At 49.0% G+C, this 17,665-nt stretch overlaps 1 long non-coding RNA gene across 1 annotated transcript in view; it reads right to left on the reverse strand.

Moving 5' to 3' along the window:
• Nucleotides 1-6,825: 6,825 nt before the first annotated feature.
• Nucleotides 6,826-17,665, reverse strand: part of LOC139061295 (uncharacterized) — a 108,369-nt gene continuing 97,529 nt past the window's right edge. Inside the window, exon 4 of the long non-coding RNA XR_011515344.1 lies at nt 6,826-6,992. This is a non-coding gene — a long non-coding RNA (uncharacterized lncRNA). The remainder of the gene's footprint in view (nt 6,993-17,665) is intronic.

The raw sequence follows: 17,665 nt of genomic DNA on the forward strand, positions 1-17,665 counted from the left end.
TGATAGAATGAAAAACGTAAGTAGCATAACTGATTACCACAAGCAAACTTCGTAACTATTCGTCACCACACCGTTTTTAATGGGCTCCCACTAAATCATCATCACTACCATTATGCTCATTATGCCAGCGCCACTGGCAGGAAATTGAAAAAGAAGACCTTTAAAATGGTTTTTCTGGGCATTACTGGAGCATAATATAAGGCGAACCGCATAATTTTGTGGAAATTCTTGAACAAGAATGCTTAGGCGATGACTATGTACAGCTTTTAAGGACATTTACTTAGAAAATGCTGTTTGCATTGAATGAATAGCGATGAGAAGTGATTAGAAAGCTCAAATATCCAAGGAACAAAGTACAAAGGTACGCAGAAGTATACGTAGTAAGGATGGAAAAGGGGCTGCAATTATTCAGCATCGGTTCATTCTCCCATACAAACAGGCAGGCAGGATATTAGAGCAACAGCTCCAAAGTTAGTTTCATGCGAATGGCATTGGTTTGTATGCAGAGAAGGAAATTGATATGCAACGCCTGGCCAATACTTTCCACAGGAAAGGAAGGCGTTAAGATTTATATTTAGCCTTAGAAAATTGTGTTATGGTACTCAACAAAAGCTCTACTACACTGCTTCTATGCAGGGCCGGGATGCGCCTCGGGTAGCCGAAGAGATACCTGGTTTTATGGCTTGTAAAGGGGGTTTTTTCGGGTGGTACAAAAGCAGCGACCAACGCACCAACAGCTGGTAGGGCGCAGCCAGCGAACGAACTGGGTACGAGCCACGCGATGGCAATGAGGCTTTTCAGCCTGCCGATCTTCTTCGTCACAATCACCCCCGCAATTGAAGAGTAGCCATCCTGGCGACCTAGGAAGAGGTGGGCGGGTCGTAGTACTGCTTCAGCCGGTCGATGTGTACAGTCTCTCGCCCTCGTCGACGGAGATCGGGAGATGGCGATAAGGGTTCGGCCACGAAGTTCAATGGTGATGTTTGTGCAAGCACGCGGTAGGGCCCGAGGTACTTCGGGAGGAGCTTGGATGAAAAGCCAGGAGCAGCAACAGGCGGGACCCAAAGCCACGCGAGTGAGTCGACGGGTAAGGGGTGAGGCGGAGGATTGAGGTCATGGCGCTTTTTTTGGCGGCACTGTTGAGCAGACGTCAAAGAACGGGCCAGTTGTCGGCATTTCTCGGCGTGCTGAGCAATCGCAGAAACAGGTGAGCATTCAGCAGGGTCCGGCCGGTACGGGAGAACAGTATCAATGGTGCTCGAGGGATGGCGGCCGTAAAGCAGAAAGAATGGCGAGAATCCAGTAGTGGCTTGAGAGGCAGTGTTATATGCGTAAGTGACGAACGGAAGTAGAAGATCCCAGTTGAAGTGGTCAGATGCAACATACACTGAGAGCATGTCACCAAGAGTTCTGTTGAATGGTTCTGTTTAGCCATTGGTCTGTGGATGATAAGCAGTAGTAGTATAGTGAATAATTTGGCATTCAGATAGGAGTGACTGCAGGACGTCTGAGAGGAATACGCGGCCCCCATCGCTCAACAGTTCACGAGGGGCGCCATGGCGGAGAACGAAGTTGGTTAGTATGAACGAGGCGATGTTTTTTGCTGATGCAGCAGGCAAGGCAGCGGTTTCAGCATACCGTGTCAAATGATCTACGGCGACAACAATCCATCGGTTGCCAGCGCCAGTAGATGGAAGAGTATATATCAATGCCGACGCGGCCGAATGGCTGAGCTGGGCAGGGAAGTGGTTGGTGAGGTACAGTGGAGAGATGCGGGACACATTTGCATCGCTGGCAGGCAATGCAGGAGCGCCCGTATTTGTGGACGAAGGTGTACATCCCTCGCCAATAATATCGTAGGCGAAGCCATGTGTAGGTTTTTGACGCTCCGCAGTGGCCACACTGCGGGTCGGAATGAGAAGCGGAGCATAAATCTTGTCGTAGGTGGCGAGGCACTACTAAAGGGTACTTCCGGCCGTCATTGTGGTAGTTGCGGCGGTATAGAAGTCCGTCGCGGATTGCGAAATGCTTCGCCTGTCGGCGTAACGCTCGAGATGCCGAAGTTGCCAGAGGATTTGACAAAAAGTCGAATATCATGACGATCCATGGGTCTTTTCGTTGCTCCAATGCCATGGCCAGGATGTCAAGTGGTGAGATGTCATGTCTCTAAGTAGAAACGCTGCTATCTGAAGTAACTGGGGAGCGCGAGAGGGCATCGGCGTCAGAGTGTTTGCGTCCAGAACGATAGACAACACGGATATCATATTCCTGGATTCGGAGGGCCCGCCGAGCGAGGCGGCCCGCCGGGTCTTTTAGGTTGGACAACCAGCAAAGAGCGCGATGATACGTCACCACGTCAAAGCGTCGACCGTAGAGATATGGACGAAATCTTTGAAGAGCCCATACGATAGCGAGGCACTCTTTTTCTGTGACTGAGTAATTGGCCTCAGGTTTCGTGAGGGCGCGACTAGCATAAGCGACTACGTATTCGGCATGAGTGTTCTTGCGCTGTGCGAGCACAGCACCAAGGCCGACACCACTGGCGTCAGTGTGAAGTTCTGTAGGTACACTTGGATCAAAATGGCGCAAGACTGGCGGAGACGTGAGGAGGTGACGAAGAGTCGTAAAGGCATCATCAGAGGCTTCCGACCAAGCAGAAAGTTCATTGTCGCCTTGAAGAAGCTGGTTAAGTGTTGCGATCACTGTAGCAAAATTGCGAACGAAACGTCGAAAATAGGAGCATAGGCCAATGAAGCTGCGTAGTGCTTTCAAGTTAGTGGGCTTCGGAAATTACGATACGGCGGGAAGTTTATCAGGATCAGGAAGAATGCCTTCTTTGGAGACAACGTGGCCTAAGATAGTCAGTTTTCGAGCCGCAAATCGACACTTTCTTAAATTAATCTGGAGACCAGCATTCCGGAGACTGGTCAAAACTTGATGTAAACGCCGATGATGGGTCGGAAAATCAGGGAAAAGACGACAACGTCGTCTAGGTAGCAGAGGCAAGTATGCCACTTCAGGCCACGCAGGATGCAATCCATCATGCGTTCGAAGGTGGCGGGCGCCTTGCAGAGACCGAACGGCATGACAGTGAATTCATACAAGCCATCTGGTGTTACAAACGCGGTTTTAGAACAGTCAGCGTGAGCCATGGGCACCTGCCAGTAGCCAGAGCGGAGATCTAAGGAGGAAAAAAACTCCGCTCCTTGCAAACAGTCAGGTGCGTCGTCAATACGTGGGAACGGGTATACATCCTTTCGGGTAATCTTGTTAAGCCCTCGATAGTCGACGCAAAATGGTATGGTGCCGTCTTTCTTTTTAACGAGGACGACTGGTGATGCCCAAGGGGTACTAGAAGGCTGGATGACACCGCGATTGAGCATATCGTTCACCTGGTCATTGATAACGCGTCTTTCAGTCGCCGATACTCGGTAGGGACACCGTCGAATTGGTGCATGGCTCCCAGTGTCGATAGTGTGCGAAACAGTCGTTGTGGGGCCGAGTGATGTTGCATGGCCATCAAAGGAGGAAGAGAAGCCTTGGAGCAAGCGAAGAAGTTCTTCGCGCTGCATTGTCGTAAGGTCACTGGCAATAGCTGGCGTAAAAGAATGCGGCAGTTACAGAGGAGGCGATGCCTTGAGAGCAGCAATATAAGTGGAGTCGTCCATCGTGTCAAATATTGGAGATGAGGTCAGTGGCTCTGCTCTGCGAAGGCTTTCATGGCGGCGTAAAGTAATTGGTTCCGCCGATGGGTTTGAGACGCATATTAGAGAGGCGCCAGCTTGGAACTCGAGGACGGCGAACGGCAGTGGTAGTGAACGGCGGCGAACTAAGAGTTCAGACGGAGCGAAGAGTACTGTGCCGTCATCTACATAGTCACAAGAGATGCTGACAAAGGTGAAAGACCAGGCAGGTATAATGGTGTCTTCTGAAACAGAGATTTTGCCGCAATGGGCCTTATGGTCAGTGATAATATCAGTCGAAAACTGAAACAGCTCGATTTCGGCGCGGGCGCAATCAATGATCGCATGATGTATGGAGAGAAAGTCCCAACCTAATATGACGTCGTGTGAACATGATGGCAACATGATGAATTCTATGGTATAGAGGACCTCCTTAATTACGACACGAGCAGTGCAGGCGCCGGAAGGCTTGACGTGCTGCGCGTTGGCAGTTCGAAGAGACAGTCCCGAAAGCGGCGTCGTCACTTTTCCTATCTTGCGGCAAATACGGGCTCTCTCACTGAAAGTGCAGCGCCGGTGTCGACAAGTGCTAACGTCAATGTTCCTTCTATTGCGACTTCAATAACGTTCTTCGGGGAAGTGTGAGGCCTTATACATTTCGCTGGCACCGCAGTTCTCGCCTCCTGAACTGCGATATTTAGTTTTCCTGGCGCAAAGGGCTCCGACGCTGGTGCATGGGGGAAAGCGAGCGGCGGCGAGGAGAAGGTGAACGGCGAGTGGCGGAGAATGCGGTGTCGACAACAGGAGGAGATTCAAAGGTGTCCGAATAGTTGCGGCGTTCTTGGAAACGTGGTGCATACGGACGCACATTGTTGGGGACGTTCGGTGTAAGGAGGCGACAGTGACATGCTACGTGTTCAGCACGGCCACAATAAAAACAAATCGGGCGATTGTCTTCCATGCGCCAATGCTCTTGAGGTCATGCATGCTGCACCAGTGGCCGGACTGGAGCGGATACGCGCGGGCGCAAAGGTGGGCGAAGGGGACCGTAGGCCTGTGGCGCAGGCCTCGAAGCGACTTCGACGTACGTCAGGGGAGCGGCAACCGGAGCCTGCTGGAGAGAACGTGGAATGTGGTCGGCTACCTGCTCCTTGACGACAGATTGGAGAGTGGGCGCCAACGGAGATTTCGACTGCCCGTGTGTAAGGGGAATCAGAGAAAGCTGACGAGCCACCTCTTCACGGACGAACCACATGATCTGTAGCAGTAGCGGCGTGTTATCCGGGGAAACAGCCAAGCTCGGCATTCAAGTCGCCTGAGGAGCAGATTGGCGGGTGGCTATGCGTTGTTTGCGAAGTTCGTCGAAGCTTTGGCACAGACTGACAAGTTCAGAGACTGTCGCCGGATTTTTCGCCAACAGCATCAGGAAGGCGTCGTCTTCAATGCCTTTTAATATATGGCGGATCTTCTCGGCATCAGCCATTGTGACGTCAACGCGGTTGCAGAGGTCGACAACATCTTCTATATAACTTGTAAATGTATTCCCACACTGTTGCGCACGACTGCGCAAGCATTGCTCGGCGCGAAGCGTGCGAACGGCGGGGCGACCGAATACCTCCGTCACGTTAGTTTTGAAGGCTGGCCACGTCGTGAGATCACGTTCATGGTTGCGGTGCCACACGCTGGCGACACCGCTCGAATAAAAGGATACGTAATTCAGTTTTTTTAGTGTCGTCCCAGAGGTTGTGGATGCTCATCCGGTCGTAGTCAGCGAGCCAGTCTTCTACGTCATGGTCTTCGGTACCACTGAAGATGGGTGGGTCGCGTTGACCCAACGGACCGGGGCAGACCACGGTAGTCATTGGGGCAGCGGGTAGTGGTTGCGGTGGTCCTTCTTCCGGCATAATGAAGACAGGCTGCAGTGTCCGGTTGCGAAGTTCCAGAATTCCGGTTGTACCCAGCACCTCCACCAATTGCAAAGGGGGTTTATTCGGGTCGTAGAGAAGCAGCGACCAACGCAGCAACAGCAGGTAGGGCGCCGCCAGCGAACGAACTGGGTACGAGCCACGCGATGGCAACGGGGCTTTTTAGCCTGCCGATCTTCTTCTTCACAGGCTTCACAATGGCAAGAGATTTATGGAAACAAAGAAAAAAACAACAACAGCAAAGGCGAAGAGAAATGCAGCCATAGCGAAACACACAAGTTGTGGATACGATAGTTAGGAAGTGTTGCGGTGTATATTAAAAAGTATAATCGCTTCATGAATTACACATCGAAATGCGCTTGTTTGCTTGAAGCCCGATGTGCAATCCAAACCTTGATCGCAACCGCAGGTCAGTGGGGTGCCTCGTGTTGAGTGCTGACTGGTAGACTACAACTGGAGACCTACAGGGTAATATAGGCTGGAAGAGTATTGAAGTGAGGACGCTCCTAGTAAACTGATTTCGAAGAACCACAGATGAACATTAAAGAAAGTAAGTAGGTTGCGAGATTTAACAGGTATTCGGGCAAATTATTGCAGACAAATTATTAGTACAGACAAACTATTATTGACTCACAATGGAGGAAAACAGCTTGGGAGCATACCGTCAAGTATGCGACCAATATACTAAGCATTATGGCGACAAAGAACGTTAAACGGACTCAGAGAAGCTGAGGCCACGTCCTGAGTGGTAACGATTGATTATAATATGTCCATGTGTCGCTACTTCAGAGGCAAAAACAAAATCAGGATGTAAACTACTTACAACAACTCGGAGCGGAGGTCTGTACTTTCCGAAGCGAGATCAGGATGGCTTAGGACGCCTTAGCAAACGTAGTTAGAAAGCGAGGTACACCAACGAAGTAGCAGCATGTGCTTGCTGCGTTAAGGTTGGGGGAACAATGGGGCATGCTCTGCTAGAATGCCTAGATATCTAACCTGTCACAGTAAAACAAACAACGAACGCTTAGGTAATACAACATGATGGGTAACAGCTGTCCTATTATAATTATATTTAAAGGTCGCACCAGGACCAAGGTAGTAACAGAAGAAATCAACGCTATTGGTCATCTGAGATCCGACGGTTGTTGGGTACCGCATCTAATAACATTCTTTTACGGGTAGCATAAAATAAAGCATGAAATCTCGCACATGCCTTTAGGTTGTCGACAATCGCTTCATTTGGACTGGTTTCTGGGTGGATGGAGACTCGAAGTTCGATGTATCCTCCATCAGCGTCGTCAACTCTAAGCCCATTCGTGTTGCAGACGAGACAAAAGAAGGCAAACGCGAGAAGTAGACCCCCGAACATGACAATGGGCTCCCTCTGTAACGGAATCAAGAAAACATAAGAAAATGATTTCACCATGCGTTTACCAACAGTTTTCACCGTAGTCCTTAAGCCCCATCTTCTGCGCGCTAATCCCACAGCTGCAGTTTTATCCGTAATGACTGTTGCGATAAAGTAACTCTTAGTGCTTGGTGCATGTTGGACAAAAATTAACTCAAAATGATTATTAGGCCCCAAAACAGAATCCGTCAATGAATGAGCTCGACGAAATTGCACAATTTCGAGATGTACTAATTTTGCGAAAATGTTATTTAATAAGGAAATGGTAAGAGTACCGTCAATTGTAGAAATGATGACGCTTGGTATCCGGCACCAACGTTTTATTTTACAAATTTTGTGTTTTCCACTGAAAAACAAACTTGACTGTAGGCAGCGTTGTGAGCACCGTGAACGTCGCTACATTGAATGAATCAACGCTGCGCCTGCCTGCAGTTTACACGCTCCAATCCGGCCAACTAGAACCGCTTGAATCTTACCAACATCGTCTTGTAACTTCGCGGAGTTGAAAAAAAAAAAAGGCTTCCGATGGGGGCGGAATGCGAAAACACCCGTGTGCTTAGATTTAGGTGCACGTTAAAGAACCCCAGGTAGTCGAAATTTCCGGAGTCCTCCACTACGGCGTGCCTCATAATCAGAAAGTGGTTTTGGCACGTAAAACCCCATAATTTAATTTTTAAAAAAATGGAAGGTGCTGCGTGAGTACAGAAAGTTAGAGAACACGTGGGCAGTGTGCGCGATAAAAGAAGATACGGGATTTCTATGAATGATCATCCATTATCATGGAATGAAAACAAGAACCAAATGATGAAACAGGCTTTGAGGCAATACTGAAAGTGAAACGCTTATTTGACGTGTGCAAAAACAACCGTTTTTTCTAAATGCAAAAGTACATTAGCGAAAATTAAGTAATATATCAGCAAGAGAATAAAAGACACACAAGTGAAAATGACTAGCAATAAAGTAAGAATAGAAACATCAATTAGAAAATTTGTGCGAATGAACAGTTTGTCTTGTTCAAACACATGCCAACTTGATAACAGAAAGCCGGAAATGACGACCACTTAGAAGAGAGGGAGGGAAGATGTCACTACGACACAAAATATACGAAGCTACGAATTAAAGAATGAAAATAACCTAAACAATAATAAATCCAGAAAATTCCTGAAATAAAGCGTGCGTTATATGCACAAATAGGTGCTGGTTGCGGCAGAAAGGAACGTGCAAAGGTGTGCGCTGCCAGCACTCGACGCACTTTGTCCACATTGCAGATCACTTTCAAGGTATGGGCGCCCAAGCGGTGTACGCAGCGTTTGAGGATTTGGGTAATTGCTAGGGCGCACATATTTTAATTTACGAATTGTAGCCGCTAAGTTGGCAAGGCGTATCCTCTTGGAGCAAATTCTCAGGATCGCACGAGTTTCAAGGTAATAATTTTCCAAGTGTGCGACGGAATAAATCGAAGTTCCGTTACTTTTGTGCTTCAATGTATAAGAAAACGTTTTCTCAAAGACGTTATTGGAAAAACAGTGCGTGTTTATCCCAAGTGTGATGGCACATATCTCTATCCCGGTGCCAGCCTCAGCATTTGCTCCAAAGCGATATGCCTTACAAACTAACTACAACTAGAATATTGCATTATGTTCTATAAATTGATTAAAGTAATTAAAGTGATTAAAGTAATGAACGTTATTTGCGATATGTTGTAATTATTGCATTACGTATGTTATTCTTCCTCGAACTAAGTCTAACTTCATCGAGTAAAACCGTTGCGAAGGAAATTGAACGCGCATTACAACGAGGGAGGGCGTCTGTCAGAAGGCCACCACCTCAGTTACACTTTTGTGTAGCAGCAGCCTCGCCGCCTCCCGTGCAGAAACTGTGGGTTCCGTTCTCAATGGATGTGTTTTTAGGCGCAGGCGTAGATGCCGCAATCTATGAAATCGGCGAAATTATGTTTGGCGCTGCGAGGGAAGCGAGCGCCACAAGAGGAAGGCGCCTCTCGATGCAGAAGATAATCGGCGCGTTCGTACCCTTTTGGTCTCAGCTTCCAGGCAGCAGAGCTCGCTGCGCATATACGTAGCGTCCAAACCATTGCGCTTAACCCACGCTTACCAAATGAGACGACACTTGTTGCGTCAATTCTTCGTTTTTCAAGCATCAGACCATATTCACGCTTACAAAGCGAGTTCCCGGGAGACTTCCGGTTAAGCGCTCCGCTAGAACACGTTATAATAGCCTATATATTTATAGGGCCCTCCGCGTGGCACCAGTTTTGTTGGGGAATTGGAGTGTGCACAAGTAAATTGTAATGAGTGCAACAAAAAAAAAAGCCATACATGAGTTCGAAGCCATGGAGCACGTTCCTTATACCTGAAAAAATCAAGAATATGTGCCTAAAGTATACTCTGCTACAAAGAATCTATATTTTCTTGGTTTACTGGACTGTAAAAATGGCTAATCGGAAGTTAACTGCAATCACGAACGCGTTACCACCACATTGCAGATGCAAAATTTGGAGGGCGCTCTGCGCCTTCAAGATTGGAACGCGATAGCATTATCGCACCCCGTTCGCACCGCGCACGCAAACGATCTACGCGAGGAAACGCCACGATTGGCACGGAGAGCCGGGCCGCGATGCGCCACGAAGGCGGACGCTATCATGGGGCGAGTGGCGCGCCACGCGTCGGGGCAGCACCGTACATTGAGAGGAGGGGCTTTCTTTGTTTGGCGCAAGAAGGCTCTGCATGTGTGCAGAGCACAGAAGAAATGTAGCGGAAACGTACTTCGCTACTCGTGTAACTGCGACTTCTGTAATTTACATGCTCATAATTACCTATATACACCGCAGTTTACCTTTCTACAGCACGTTTCTAAGGCAACACCGCATTCACTAGAAGCGCTTTTGTCCCTCTTTGAGCTACCGAACTCGAGGCTGTGTGGTAACGTCTCCGTCTCACACTCCGGAGACCCTGGTTTGATTCCCAAACAGCCAATCTTGCAAGTTGCTTTTTTTATTATTTATGGAGTGCCTTCCCAGATTTAACGCTCACGGCCAACGCGACGACGCTGACACTGAAGCCGACGACTCCGGCTTTTCTGCGACACGAGCTCCTTAACGCTGTCGCGTAAAAAGGTGTTGCCCAAACCGCACCTCACCAAATCAACGACCTAATACACCGCATCGCCACTCGCCGCAGGGGAATGCGAGAGACCGACGCCTGCGCCTCACAGAAGCCTACCTCATTACTAGGATTGTCTACACATACCCTTATTACCACCTCCGCTGCAAAGACGAAGAGGCGGAAAATAGCGCCATCCGCTGGTCGTACAACGCGACCGTGGGACTGCACGAGTCTGCCAGCAGACAGCATCTCCTCCAGCTTGTAGTAAAAACAACCTCACAGAGCTCAACCTCAACAACCTCACAGGCACACAAGACACTACAGATACACCGTCTTTCTCATGCGAAATAGGGTCGTTAAATTATTAACCGTCTTAACATCAATGCTACAGGTGACATCTACCCCACTGGTCCTCTGCCGACTGGAGTGTGCAGTCAGCTCGTCATCAAACCCATGGCCAAGAATATGCTGCCGGGCCCCCACGATAGGCGCCGCCAACTGAAAGCACAAGACAGACGTCACCTACTCCGCTGACGAACATGCCACATACGTGGACGAGGCCAAATGCGACTCTAGCACATACGTAGCCTGCGTAGCAACGCCAACCACCACTCTCATCAGCGCCGCTACAGTGAGCACACACTCCCGCATCGCTGCCGAAGTGGGCGCGATCCCGCAAGGCATTGCGGATCCTGCTTATATACCACCGCGACGCCGCGAGTTGGAGCCCCCTTTCTCCTCTGTCGTGACGTCATGGTGTTAGCCTTGAAGGCGACGCCGCGAGCGACGGCGCGAGTTGACGCCCCGTTTCTCCTTTGTCGTGACGTCATGGTGTCACGTGGTATTGAAGGCGACAACGCCGCGCCTGAGGAGCTGTGTTGAGCTCTAGTAATATGCTTCGCATAAAACAACTTGCAAGATGGGCTGGATGGGAATCGAACCAGGGTCTCCGGAGTGTGAGACGGAGACGCTACCACTGAGCCACGAGTTCGATGCTTCAAAGCGGTACAAAACCGCCTCTGGTGAATGCGGTGTTGCATTAGAAACGAGCTGTTTCTAAGGCTCAGGCGTGCGTCGCTTGCTCAGGCGCACATTTCGTTGCCGCGCCGAACACTGCGTTGCTCGACGCTCACCGCGTCCGATGCGGGGCGCGTAGTCGCCGCGCCGTAGTCCATTGTCTTACACCCCTGGGCGGCTCGACGGGAACGCTGTCGCGTTCCACTCTTGAAGGCGAATTTACGCGTCCCCCAATTTTTATATGGATGAAGTAGACTCAGCGCAAGGTGCGAGTTACTCACAGGCGTCCCTTCTCTCTAGAGGAGGTCGCCTGTTCGCTCGCCTTGCACCCCTCGTATCTCGCCAGTTCAAGCCCGGTAGTCAGATGAGAAGATCGCGTTTGGTTCATTCACCCGAAGAGCAGGCTGCGGTTGAGAAACGGCAGCGGGAGCGAGCCGCGCACCGCGCGTTCGGCAGAAGTGCTGGCTGCGTTTCTTGAACTTTCCCAGGAACTCGCTCGAGAAAGGGAGGGGCTATTTTTTAAATGCTGGAGTACCGCAAACGTTAATTCCGATTGCCATACACCTACAAGTTAGCGGCAGCGCCTTCTGTATCCCCTAAAGGCTGCAAGGAAATCTTACAAGCGCATTATAGAAACATTCGTAAGCGTATGTGTTAGATATTTTCCGGTTATTCTATTCACAAACCCAAATCATACCGAAAGAGCGCTACTTTGTAGTTTGTAAATTACTACATAGGCTCAAAACGATGCTGCGAGCGTCCGCGACTGCATGTGCCGCGCGCAATCACGTTGAAACTTCACTCCATGCAGCTGAGGCTTGACGACGACGTTGCGTAAGGAAGTAACGCGGGACCGCAGTTGGTTCAGATTAACCTGAAGCAGTCACAATTTGCGTCACTGCTTAAAGGAGACGGAAGGCACTAAAGATCGATAACGGCTTATGATGATTGGAATGTAATCGGCACACCTGTCGCTGCCATCTGCAGTAGTATGCTTGCGTTATCAATGCACCTTGCGCCGCCATCCGCACCAGTTCGCGATGCCGCAGCGCTGTCGTTTGTACTGGACGAATCAAGTTTCTTAACACTGATAATGAGACAGGGTTACGTAGAGATGAGCAATTCCCACAATGCTTACGCATGCTTGCAGAACTCCTAGAAGAGTTATTGCATGGATTTGTATTGCGATAGCAATAATATGGACATTCCAAGCGAATTTCCGTCGTCGGCGTTGGTTTGGGCGTCACCATCGCCGTGAGGTTCCAGCGTGTATGTGCGAGTGATGGCGCGCAAGCGGAGCCAACGATCGCAGCTCGGTCTCGCCCGCGCAAAAGAGACGAAAGCAAGGAGGAAGCGTGCCATCTTCCGTCGTGCGTAAGTAACCCAAGGTTACGAGGCACACGGGGAAAGGGAGGGATGTGAGGCGACGCTCTATGCCGGCACCAACCACGCATTTGGCGGCTGCGCACTGTCGCGCGGCGGTATGCTGGGAGCAATCTGCGCTGGGAGCCGAGTGTAGACGCGTCAGAGGCTCGTAGCTTTGTGCGTGCTCTGTGTTCTCGGAGCTCACTTTGCGTTGATACGATAAAAAAATGGCTGTGGCTTAGGTAAGGTTAAGCCCAGGATGCGAAGCATACTGGCCTTTATTTTAGTTGTTGAACCACTGTTTAGCTTGGTGAACTGCTGTTGCTTGGCTATATTTGGTTCGGCTAGACGAAGAAACAACTCATGCGTTACTCTGCTTCGCCTTGGACGCCCCGCATTGGACGCGGTGAGCGTCGAGCAACGCAGCGTTCGGCGCGGCAACGAAATGTGCGCCTGAGCAAGCGATGCACGCCTGAGCCTTAGAAACAGCTCGTTTCTAAGGCAACTCCGCATTCACTAGAGGCGCTTTTGTACCGCTTTGAAGCATCGTACTCGTGGCTCAGTGGTAGCGTCTCCGTCTCACACTCCGGAGACCCTGGTTCGATTCCCACCCAGCCCATCTTGCAAGAGTTGAGCCAAAGCCACTTCTCCTCTGTCGTGACGTCACGGTGTCACGTGGTATTCAAGGCGACACCGCCGCGCCTGAGGAGCTGGGTTGAGCCCTCGTAATATGCTTCGCATAAAAGCACGAATGTCACTTCGCTCGCTGCTGCTGCTGCTGCCGCGTTTCACCACATCAGTGTTCTTACAGCGAGGTTCCGCGGTTTGAAAGTGAAATGTTTTCATGTTGGCTTGTGCGCGGGTGACACCATGCTTGTTAACTTAGTTAGTGGGCCTAAGTTTGGAAGGTATAGGGACGATAAAACAAATATAGTTACTTCGCATAACAGTTCATTATTTGCTATCGCAATCGATGCACCGCCTTTGGGAAGAAACTGCAAAATGTTTTTTTTTTAAATGCATAAGCATTTATGTGCCTACCCAACGGGGAAACCTCTCCGTCCTTCTCTCTTTCGTGTAAGGCGAATCACTATAATGAAATCAATGCGTAAAAAATAAAGAAAACTTAAGCTATGGTGAGTTTCGCACCTGTGACCTAAGCCTCAGCAGCTGACTGTCTTACCCACTGGGTAAAAGCATTTTAACCCTTATTTCCAGCTTGACTACAAGCCTGCATAGGTGTTTGCGATCACAGATCACATTTTTTCAAGTGTGGTAAAATATCCAACACAGACATCTCATTCATCGCACTGAATCGTCTTGTACACATCAAGTACTTCCACAACCATCCCCAAAAAATATGCGCAGTTCGGCCTTTAACATCACAGCGCCTATGTGCTAACAGACTACGCTAGTTTGTGTGCAGTCCGAGAAAACATAACGTCCACCGGTTCAAAATCGGGTTCAGGCGGTAAAAAACAAATGTCATGTGGATTGAGGGGTAGGTCTCTCTTTAAAATTCTCTCTAACATATCACAAGGGATTGTGTCAATATTACAATCACTGAAACACGTTAAATAGTTTCAGCTTTCTTGCACAAGAAACCACCTGCTTCCCCAAGGCACATATATCCTTCTTTCTTCTAACCACGCTTTAAAGAAGAAACTTTAGCACGGGCCCAACTCCAACATGGCCTATTCAAACGCATGTAAAACGCAAAAACGTTTTTCTGAGATAACCTCAGCATCAATTTTAATAAAATTTGTTGAATTTGAGGTATAAATTTAAATTCTACTGTGTAGTGGAAGCAGCATTTCGATATAGGGCCTGAAATTTGCTAAAAGGATTTTCAAAAATTGCAAAGTTCAAAAAAAGACAGAAGCACAAGTTTACAAATTAATAGCCCTGCATCCAGAACAGATGTAGCGGTTCTGTGAACAGCCTCCAGTAGATCTCTGAAAGCGCCGAAATTTCATTTGTCATTTTATATTTTACGTAAGCTTGTCACTTTCTTTACTAGGGTTCTGAAAAAGCTGTATTGTCATGTTAAGTTTTTCGAGATTCATGCGCAACATATCAATTTGCCTGTTTTAGATGTACCATTAGATGTAATTTACATAATTGTGACATCATTATTCGTTGCTGAGTTACTGAGTTGTAAACTTGACAGTTTTGTATTCTGAAAATTTTCAAATTTTGTCAATTTTGATCAGAAATGTACAACCTAAATAAAAAAACTGAAACCAAAAGTCACTAGATTTTATGTTTTTCTTTTGAATTCAAGAAACTTCGCCAAATTTGGTGCATTGGTTGCCGAGAAAAACAAATTCTCCTTTACATGTATTTAGATAGGAGCACCCGAGCTAAAGCTTCCTCTTAACAGGCAAGATTCCCGTCTAAAGGTGGAAGAATATCGTTTTACAGGACAATTCCAACATAATTTTTAACAAAACAACGCACACGGGGCTGATGTTCTCACAGCACGGATCACGCATTGTACCGTAAAGAAAATCATGGGACAATGCTGTCGGCCGCCTCTTCTTTGATAACCTAGTCTGTCACTTGAATTATGCCTTTGAACCAATATTGCTTGCGACTTGGCCGTAGACCCCGTACATTGAGCGGTTCTCGCGTAATGGTGCAGGTAAAGTGGTGCAATCATACCCATTTTATTCGAGAGCCAGCAGTAAAGCAATTAACGTGGCTCTACCCTGCAGTGAGAAGGCCGGAGCGTTATTTCTCACTAACCTGACTCCGTAGCGGCGAAGATTATGCCGACTTGATTTCAGGGACATAATTTTTCACCCTTGGCGCCAGCAACGCGATGCCACTGACGCTTCAGGCGTTTAATCTTGTGTTCAGTTCTGTCCTCCGTCGACTTCGGAATGTTCGTTCTGCGATGCTTCCCGCCTGCCCTGGTCCCCCCGGTAGTGTCTGCTTTCTCTCCTGCGCTAGTCGCCTCAGTACTGTCGTTCATGTCTTCCCCTTCACTTGTTTGGCTTAATAGCGGTGGCTCAGGCGTACAGCCTGTTTCGGCCCGCTCCTGAGCCGCCTTCCTCAACACGTGGCTGCCAAGCATTGTCCGTCCAGCTTTCTCGGTGCCCATCAAGAAACGGCTTTGGGGGAACGCCAAGGAACGCGTTTCTTGGCGTTGCTGTTTGGAGCAGACTTCTCAGCTTCCTCCGCATCCATTATATTCTCTTGGGCGTCATCTGTGGGAAGGAGCGTTTTGCTTACTAGGGAGTAACTAGTTGCACACTCTTGGCTTTCATATCCGAAAAACCGGCACACCCCACAGCGTGGCGCCTGGCAGTCATGTCATATGTGTCCTTGCCTGCGGCACCTCAACCGTAGCGGCGACCGACACGGAGTCACATGAAGGACAGTGCCACTTCCAAACTTGAAGAGATGCGGCAGCATATTAATCTCAGCGTCTTAAGTCTCCTTCGCACTACCCTCGCTGTGGACGTCGCATGTTGAAATCCAGCGACGGACCAGTTGTCTTTCCAGCCGATATGATCTTCTTGCCTGATTGCCATGCATGAAATGCATGCTGAATGGTCTCGCCCGAATACAATGTAAGCAGCAAAATATAATCCAACGGTGCAGAAGAGAACCTGTCACCGCGGCCAGCACACGGTGCACGCCCGGCGAGCCATAACACGTCCGCTCGCCTCGAAAGCTGAAGGCGGAATAACATGTGCTAAGGAGCCACGCTTGCAGAAATGAATACTCTGAACCGTACGAATATGTTCAACTGGCGATACGAAAATTTGGAGGACGCTTAAGCTTCGCCTCTAAGAGTTGAACACCCCCCCCCCCCTTCCCATAGCATCCAAAGATCGCCTACTGCTTCTCACACATCCCAGTATCTGCAGCTTATGTAACCGTAATGCTTACCGTTAAACGCTGCCGGCGAATGCTATGCACGAATGCGAGCTTTCTGGTATACTCCGTTTTATACATCAGGTGCAACGCTGTGTTATCTACGCAAAGAGTGCGGCCACCTAAATGTATCACTCCACGCGTTTCCGGCTATGCTTCGCTGCGCGCCAGCGATGTTTGCTCCCGCGAGCATGCTCGTGAGGCGGCCGCGGTGGGCGGTATTCAGAAAAATACCGAAAATTAAATTGATTTAAAACAACGTGTGAGCCGCCGTATAAGTACATGAATTGCTCCTGAGGGTAAATTCCTTCTTTTTTTACTCAGAACGGAGCCTACATGAAAAAAATTTTCGGTAAGAACGGGTCAAGAAACAGCAAACTATTTCTATGTGCGAACGCAGCCGCTGAAAAAAGTATCTTTAGCTTCCAGGGCGTTGCACCTGATCTGATGTATGAAACGGAGTGTAGAATGGCGATGCGATAAGGTGCCTCGATGTCAGCGTCGCCTCCCACCGTACAGGGTGGCGGCACGTTTTTACGACGCCCGCGCCTAGCCGCGGTCGTATTGTGTCGGAGCGGTTGACACGGACGCACATATGCGCGCCTGGAGTTGTCGCGTTGTGTAGTGCTTGCAGTTTCAACGAGGCCGCTGTCATATTTGGTGGGGTGACTTGTACGGTTTGGTATGTGCAGTGAAACGTGTGTCACAGTTTCACTGCAGCAAACTCTACGATGCCAGGCTGCAGCATACCTTTGTGCAGAACCGCTACAGAGAAGGGTCATAGGTGCCTTCACTTTCCCCTTGACTCATGATGCAGAAAGAAGCGGGAAATTCAAGTGAAACGCGACTGCTGGAAACCGACGGACAATTCAAGAACTTGCGAGATAAGTGTCTTGCTTTCTATTTATGTGCTCGATTCGCAGTTTAAGCAGCCGTCATGCTTACATTTATTTTATCTTGAAGTTAGGCAACAATACCACCTAAGCGGGATAAAAAGGGGTTGCAGTTTGCCTCTCGTATCCACAGTGCAATCCTTCCGTACCTGCAGTCTCATGACTCAAACGTTCAAAACACTTTTTCTTTCATGCAGCTTCACTTTGACGACGACCAGTTCGAGGCGAGGCGGTAAAATGGTCGTCGGCTTCTTAAATCAAGCACTCTGCCTGTACACTTCGACTGCAGGCTTAGGTGCTATAGCCTCCTGAGTCCCCGCTATGGGGATTTGTCCAATATATTGGACATTAAGAAATAAGACAACAC

This window comes from Dermacentor albipictus, chromosome 6 (genome assembly GCF_038994185.2).
Source record: "Dermacentor albipictus isolate Rhodes 1998 colony chromosome 6, USDA_Dalb.pri_finalv2, whole genome shotgun sequence".
In the NCBI taxonomy this organism is placed as follows: Eukaryota; Metazoa; Arthropoda; class Arachnida; order Ixodida; family Ixodidae; genus Dermacentor; species Dermacentor albipictus.